The 8,160-nt window shown below is 39.3% G+C and overlaps 1 pseudogene; it reads right to left on the reverse strand.

The window, feature by feature from the left end:
* Nucleotides 1-206: 206 nt before the first annotated feature.
* Nucleotides 207-2,138, reverse strand: LOC110347044 (large ribosomal subunit protein P1 pseudogene; annotated as a pseudogene).
* Between the last annotated feature and the right edge of the window lie 6,022 nt (nucleotides 2,139-8,160).

The following is an 8,160-nucleotide window of genomic DNA, read 5'->3' on the forward strand; positions in this document are numbered from 1 at the left end:
GGAGGATTGGAAGTTCAAAGCCAGCCTATCTCAAAATAAAATCAAAAGGTCTGGCAATAGAGCTTAGTGGTAGAGCACTTGCCTATCATGTGCAAGACCCTAGATTTAATCTACTGTACTACCAAGAAAAAAGTACTAAGGATCTGAAACTTCTGACCACAAGCATTTCAGGTGAGGGATGCTCAACTGGTGATAATGTTATGGTTGGAATCTTAAATATTCCCCAAGACCATGTCCTGAAGGCTTGGGCACCAGCCTGTGGTGCTATTGGGAAAGGGTGGAAGCTTTAGGAGGTGGGGCCTGGTAGAAGGAAATGAGGCTATCGGAGGTGTGCACTGGAAAGGGATATCAGGACCCCTATTCCTTCTTCTCTTCTCTTTTCTTCCTGATACCATGAGGTGAGCAGGTACTTCCTGCCATGATGTTTTGCCTTGGCACAGTCTCCAAGCAAAAAAGGTCAAGTGACCATTAATTGAAATCATTGGAACCTTGGGCCAAAAAACCTTTCTCCTTTATAAGTGGGTTATCTCAGGTATTATGTGATAGCAATGGAAAGCTAACAAACAGAATATAGTGAGTAGTCTGGCACTTCTTTCTGCAATTATCACAATGCTAGTTAATATTTATCCTTTATCCTCTATCTGTTCTTGTTCCCTTTGTCCATAGATAGTATCATAGCTGGTCAGTGAGTTTTTACTTGGCTGGAATTTTCAAATATTCATTTCTGAAGGATCTGAGCCCTTAGTGGTCCTACGTCTGTTGAATTGCTCTATTCTTCCATGAAATTTATCATTAATATGAAATTTCTGACATATGCTCCCTGTCCCTGAAGCCAGAAGGTGCAAGAAAAGGACCACATTTATAAAATGCTTTAACAGCATCATCCCCCTCCATGTGATTATATTTAGGATGATTAGCAGTCATTCTCCAAGATCCATGTATCTTCTTCACAGGCCAGACTGGTAAGTTAAATAAAATATAGAAGTTACCCCCTGAAACCTTCATTACCGAGTCTCTGATGGTGGCACAGATCTTGGTGATGCCCTTAAAGATGTGCCCTTGTTTTTGATTGATATTTTGGAAGGGAGAGATTGCCAAAGGGCCTCCTACTTGAACTTTGCTACCACAATACCCTTTACTACACAGGTGAAGGATTTTATTACAAGTCTTTCATCTGTACACCCAGGGACAGGAGAAATCATCACAAATTGAGGTTGTAGACAAATTGAAATTCTGAGAAAATTCAGGCCAAACCTTTACTTTTGTCTGCCTCTTTAATTATTACTATTCATTCCCACCCTGAAAAACAGGCCAGTGTGGGATTCTGCTCTCACAGAATTAGAGTCAGCTGAGATTTAGTGTCTAATAATTCTCCCAAAGACAGGCATTTTCCTTTTCCCCAGTGCATGGATGCTCTGGTGAAAGACTACATGTTTCTTTGTTAAATATTTAGGAAAAAGATTTGCAGTCCAGAATTATGACAGTGTTGCAGGGCCCTTCCTCGAGGGATTCTTTCACTTCATTCCAGGGACTCTGTCTGTAACTGGGCTCAAATCCAGAGGTGATTGAGGATTAAGATTCTTCGCTATCATGGCTCAAGTTACCTTCCTGTCCACCAGTCCCATGAGGTGCCCCCCACCATGCCAGTTCAACTTTTTATTGAACAGGTTATAAAAGAGTGTTTGTTAAAATGATTAAAGCCATGTTGTCCTCGGACTCTTCCGATTCTTCTTTCTTTGCTTCACCTTCCTTCTTCTCAGCCAGGCAACAGAGATGGAGGGACAGGTCCTCCTGCTGGTGCAAGACCAGCTGTGAGAGCAGGTCCAACAGCCCCTGTGTTGCAGATGTGGCTCCTCATGTTGGCATTGGCCAGGGCCTTTGCAAACAAGCCAGGCTAGAAAAGTTCAACATTTACACCAGCTACTCTAATGAGGGCATTGACTTATCCTCTGTGTAGGTCACCTCAAGGTCACCCAGGATGAGGGCAGAGTAGATACAGACAACCTTGTTGACTGAGGCCATGGTGCTGCAGCAAGTGTGGGGCTAGCTGCTAGATGAAGTAAGGGCCCGCCCCAGTGCAGTTTTAGGTGCCTCAGAAAGACCAAGCATCTCGGTGACAGCTGTGGACAAGGGGCATATGAGGCTTTTTACTTAACCCATAAATATAAGTATATAAATAGGCACACACACACACACACATATATTCTTCAAGAGATACCTTGCTAATTGTGTACAAATTTATTTTTAATTTATTTAAATATTATTGTGCTAGTGATAATCGGTCTTTAATTTGAAAACTCAATACTCTGGGGCCGGGGATTTAGCTCAGTGGTTCTGGCGCCTGCCTTGCAAGCGCAAGGTCCCAAGTTCGATCCCTGGCACCAAAAAAAAACCAACAACAACTCAATACTCTGTTTTTGTTTTTGGTACCGGGGATTGAACTCAAGACCTTGCGCTTTCGAGGCAGGCACCGGAACCACTGAGCTAAATCCCCGGCCTACAATGCTCTGTTTTTGAAGTTGTTCTCACATTCCTTCTGCTCTTCCAACAGCAGATTTTTCTCAGCTGCTCCCCAAATACTGGACAGTCATAAAGCCTTTAGCTTCCTACTTGGTAAAGGGTGATGCCATCATCCAATCCCACCTGCAGTGCGTACTCACTCTCATTTCTCCTATGTACCATAAGTTTACATTTTCTGATTATCTAATTTTTGCCCTCTGATATATAACCTATCCATCTAAATTTACCCAAAGTTTAATCTTATTTAGTTTGCATGTCTTTAACCAACAGTAGAGTTAAGCATCTATTTACACATTTATTAGCCTTTCTTATTTCCCCTTCTTTAAATTTCATTATATTTTGTTTTTCTATTGGGTTTCTTGTCTTTTGTTGATTTACATTTATTTCTTTGTTCTATACATCTACCCCTTATAGACTTTTATGTATTCTGAATATTTTCTCCCAATCTGTCATTAATGAGTTTATATTGTCTGTGGTATTCTTTATTGAAAAGAAACTCTTAATTTCAGTTGCAATACAAGTTATTCTATCAGGTTTTATTCTCCTTATGACTTGTAGTTATCAGGTTTCTATTTTCTTTTTCTTCTTCTTTCTTTCATTTTTGTGGTACTGGGAATTGAACCTAGAGCTTTTGTATTGAGATATATCCCCAGGCCTTTTAAAATTTCTATAATCTTTTTATTTTGAGACAGGCTCTTGCTAAGTCACTAAGGTGCCCAGGCTTAGTCTCAACTTATAATCCTCCAGGTTTTAGCCTCCAAGAGTACTAGAACTGCAGACATGTGGCACCCTGCCTGACTATTTGGGTTGTTTTAAAAATATTTCTTTTGGGCTGAGGATTTAGCGCAGTGGTACTGTGCCTACCTTCTAAGAACAAGGTCCTGAGTTTGATCCATGGTACAAAAAGAAATTATTTTCAAATCCTGCCATTTGCAGCAACATGGGTAAACCTGGAGGACATTACAGAAAGGGGGATAAGGCAGACCTAGAAAGACAAATATTGTGCAACCTCACTTATAAATTGAATCTTGGAAATGTAAACACATAAACAGAGGCTAACCAGTGGTTTCCCAGAGGTAAGGATTGGCAGAAACAGAAATATTGATCTAATGGTAAAACTTTCATTTATAAGATAAACAAGTTCTCAGGATCTAATTCCAGCATGAGTAGTAATAGATGTGTTGATTAATTTGTTTGTTTAGATATCATTACATAATGTTATACTTTAGATCTAAAAGGGCCCTCAAACCTAAAGTGTTAGGTGATTGGATTATGGGGGTACTATGTAGCTGGCTTGGTATTAGGAGGTGGCATTTGGTAGGAGGAGACAGGTGACTGGGAGCATGGCCTGAAAGGGTGTATCTCCATCCCTGAATCCTCCTGTTGTAGTCAGGGTTTATAGGGGAATAGATTTAATACAGGACACATAATTTATAGAACTATTTTATAATATTCACTCAAAAAGTCAAATGCAGAGGAATGCAATACATCTGTGTACACACTAGAGACACAAAGAATCCACTCGAGGGCCTGGACCCCACAGAAATGTTCTGCACAAGTCCAGTTAAAGGCCTAGAGCCCAAAGCAATGTTCTCCATGAGTCCAGCTAGAGGCCTACAGCCTACGGCAATGTATTATGCAAGTCTGTATCGAGGATCTGCACTGGCCTCCCATTGGCCAGTGGTGGAAGCTAGAAAGTCTGTGCTGGTGGGGTGAAGAATTTGTGCCACCAGGCTGAGAGACCTGCCCTAGAGCCAGGAAACAATGCTCAAGGCAGAGCTCCTCTGATGAAAACAGCACTGGTCCTCAGCAACATGGAGGACCTGAGCTCCTCTGACGATGAGAATAGCCAAGTTTGTATTAGGAAAACCAGCCACGGCAAGCTTCGCCAAGAAAATAAACAGCATACAATCTTCCCCTCCAGTTCTCCTTTTATGCCATTGGCAACAATTCTCAGGTGGGTCTTCTATATCCAGAACCACACTGAGGGCAGGATATTTTGTCCCAGTGACAAAGAAAGAGACTAAGAAAAATTTTAGTACCAGGAGTGAGGTCATTATTGTGAGTACACTTAACCATGTGGTTCAGAACCTTGGGACTGGCTTGCAGGAGGGGTTTGGAAGGGATTTGAGATGCTGAATGGAGAAGCCCTGGACTGCTGTAAGCTGAGCATGACGGGCGATTCTAGTCTGGCTTTAGAAGACCAGAATGCTGATAAAAAGCCAGGCAGTAAAGACCAGACTCATGTGTTTGGTGATTGAATTATGAGGGCAGTAAATCTAGCTTGCTTTGGGAGGCAAGGTCTAGTTGGTGGAAACAGGTCACTGGGGAGTGTGGCCTGAAGGGTGTATTTCCCTCCCTGGTTCCTCTCATCACTCTCTTTCTGCTTCCTGGATGTCAGTCATTACATGAGCAGCTTTTCCTCCACCATACTCATGTGCCATGCTGTCTTGCTCAGAGCCAGCTGAATATGGATTGAAACATGAGCCAAAAGAAACGCCTCCTTTAAGTTGCAGGAGTAAGGTCTTTTTGTCTCAGTGATGATGAAAGTAACTAAGACAATATGTATATTGAATTATTGCATTGTATGCCTTAAATATATTCCATCTTTATGTGCCAATTAAATATTTTTATATCATGAAATAAAATAAAATATTCTCTCCCACCCAAGTCTGCAAAAAATATTCTTGTACTTTTTCTTCTGTTAACTTTATAATTTTTCTTTCATTTTCAATCCTTTAAAATATCCAATTACCTTCCTGTATGATGTGCGGCAGGAGTCTATTTCTGCCTTTATAATAAGTCAGTTTTACCAATGTCATCTACTCAGTAATCCATATTATGGTATATATCCGAATGTCTGTCCTCACAAAGCCTCATGTGCTCAGAGGTAATTTTGGAAGGTAATTGAAATATGGGGGCACTACACCTGGCATAGTGTTAGGTGGTGGGTCTGTCTGGTTGGAAGAGGTGGGTCACTGAGGGCCTGACCTGCAAGTGTGTATCTCCTCTTCCACTCTTTCCTTCTCTCTCTGCTTCCCTGCCGCCATGATGTGAGCAGCTTTCCTCTGTCAGACGCTTCCAAAATGCCCTTCCTCAATGCTGCTTCTGCCCTGGAGCCAGCCAACTGTGAACTGAAACCTCTAAAAAAAATGAGCAAAACCAAAAAAACTTCTCCTCCTTTTGTTGGTGTTAGGTATTGAGTCCCAGCAACAGGAAAGTGACTAAGCGAATGCATTACTTACATTTGAATTTATATAAGCACTGTTTCTGGGTTCTCTATTCTGTTGCTGTGCTATTTTTTTTTTTAAATGCTACCATGGTGTGTTCAGCAGCTTTCTGTCATTGTGACAAAATTCCTGAGATAATCAACTTAAAAGGAGAAAACGTTTATTTCAGCTCATGGTTTCAGTTTATACATGGGCAATTGGCTCTGTTGCTTTGGGCCTGTGGCAAAGCAGGGGATCATGGCAGACAGCACATAATGGAGCAAAGCTGCTCACTTCAAGAAAGTAGAAAGCAAAGAAGGAAGAAAGGACTGGGATCTCAAGATCCCCTTTGAGGTCATGCCCTCAGTGATACAACTTCTTTCCTTTAGGCCTGACCTGCCAATGGTTCCACCACCGCCCAATAGTCCCACAGGCTGGGGACCAAGCTGTTAATAGTCTTTGGGGAACATTTATCCAATGCATAGCACATGACTTTGTGGTACATTTAATATCTGCTGAGGGAAGTCTCTCACTTTGTTTCTTTAAAAAATTGTTTTAGATATGCATAATCTTTCATTCTTTTATAAACATATTTTGAAATCAGTTTGTTGTAGTCACAAAAAACATGCTGGATGTTTAATTGGAATTGCATTAGATAAATTTGAGGAAAAGTAATGTCTTAATATTAAGCTATCCTATCTGTGGTGTCCTTTAGTAGCATCATAGAATTTTCCCCAGTAAGACTTCTTTTGTCAGTTTTATTGTTCTTTTATCTTCAATTATATTTCTCTTGGGTAATTGATCATACAGAAGAATGTAAATTGGCTTTATTTTTGCCAACCTTACTAAACCCTTGCTATTTCCTAAGGTTAATTGTTTTATCCTGGTTTTATTTTTGATAGATAATACTATTTACAATTAGAGGTGTCCCTCTTCCCTTCCAATCTCTAAACTTTTGTTTCTTATCTTTGTAGGTTGACCAAGGCTTTAGTAGTGGATCAAGCAGCAGCTGTGATAAAGGGGCTTGCTCCTGATCCCCAAATGAAAGCATCCAGAGTGTCTCCATTAAATAGGATATTTGATAAAGGTTTGTGCTAGATAATCCTTTTTCACTTAAGGAAATTCTCTATTTTCCATTTTGCCTCAGCTCTATCACACTCCATTACTCATATGGCATGCATTTTGTCCCCCTATTCCACAGGTGCTGGGTACTTGTGCTGCCTCTAGCCTATGACAGCATGTGAGGGGCTACTGTGTACCCTCATGGTTGTCCCCTACACACAGTGTGGGAGTTCCTCCCGAAGTCTCTCGTGTATCTACCCAAATCATTAAATTTTAATTTTCTTAATATTTTGTTGTTTTACTCAATTGATTTCTATATGTTTTTATCATTCCTTCATTCCTTTTTTTCTTTTATTTACTCACCTGTATTTGCTTGGTTTTCCCCTTCTTGAATTTGAGATATTTTATCTTTTGATAATTCACTTTAATCTGTTTGTATTTACTGTAATTACTGTTAAATTAAGACCTATTTTCATGATGGTTTGGAAAGCAATTTAGCTTTATCATGTAAAGTTAAGAATTTGTATAGCCTGTGTTCCTACCATTTCACTGCTAGTTATATACAGATGAGAAAAGTCAGTGCCTGTAAGTCAGAAGAAATGGACAAATATGTTAGCAGAAGTTTGGGTTCTAAGAGTGAAAACTAAAAATTCTGTAAACAACCTAAGCAATCATCTACTAGATCATGGTACACTGTCACAGCATAATAGTTTTTTACATGGGAAATGAATTAAGGACAATAACATATCAACTTTAGGAATATAATATGAAGTCAAGATTTCAAAGCCAAGAAGACAACACATATTATAATGCTATTTTATAAAATTAAAAGGAAAAATTAGATATCACAGTATGTATACATTTATCTACTTGTAGTTCACATATCCTATAGTAAAACATAAAAGTCAAGGGAATCATGGATAGCTATTCCCTCTAAAGGAAAGTAGAGGTATAACATTAGGAAAAAGAATTTAAATAGATATAGATTACTTATAATGTCCTAACTCATGGGTGATGGTTCACACGTATTCATTGTGTTTTATAAAAATCTCTGAATAAAAATTATAAAAAGTTAAAAGGGAAAAAAGAAACTATACATGGAATAATTAAAGTGTCATGACTAATCCAATTGAAAATGGCTTAGAGCTTAAAAGATACACCTCCTCAAAAGATACATCTCCATCAATCCTGAGCTGACATGTTAGGTAAAAGCAACATGAAGAGAAATACTAAGATATAAGGAGTAAAACCAGAAGGAGAGAAAAACGTCTTGTTTAAGGGAAACAAATAAATCTTGACAAACATTATAGAAAAAATTATTCAATGACACTTGTTAAAGCATGGTGAGCCTGATTTTATTCAGGACCAT

Source organism: Heterocephalus glaber, unplaced genomic scaffold (genome assembly GCF_053883595.1).
Source record: "Heterocephalus glaber isolate CG9 unplaced genomic scaffold, H.glaber_assembly_v1.0 deba00001550, whole genome shotgun sequence".
Taxonomy (NCBI): domain Eukaryota; kingdom Metazoa; phylum Chordata; class Mammalia; order Rodentia; family Bathyergidae; genus Heterocephalus; species Heterocephalus glaber.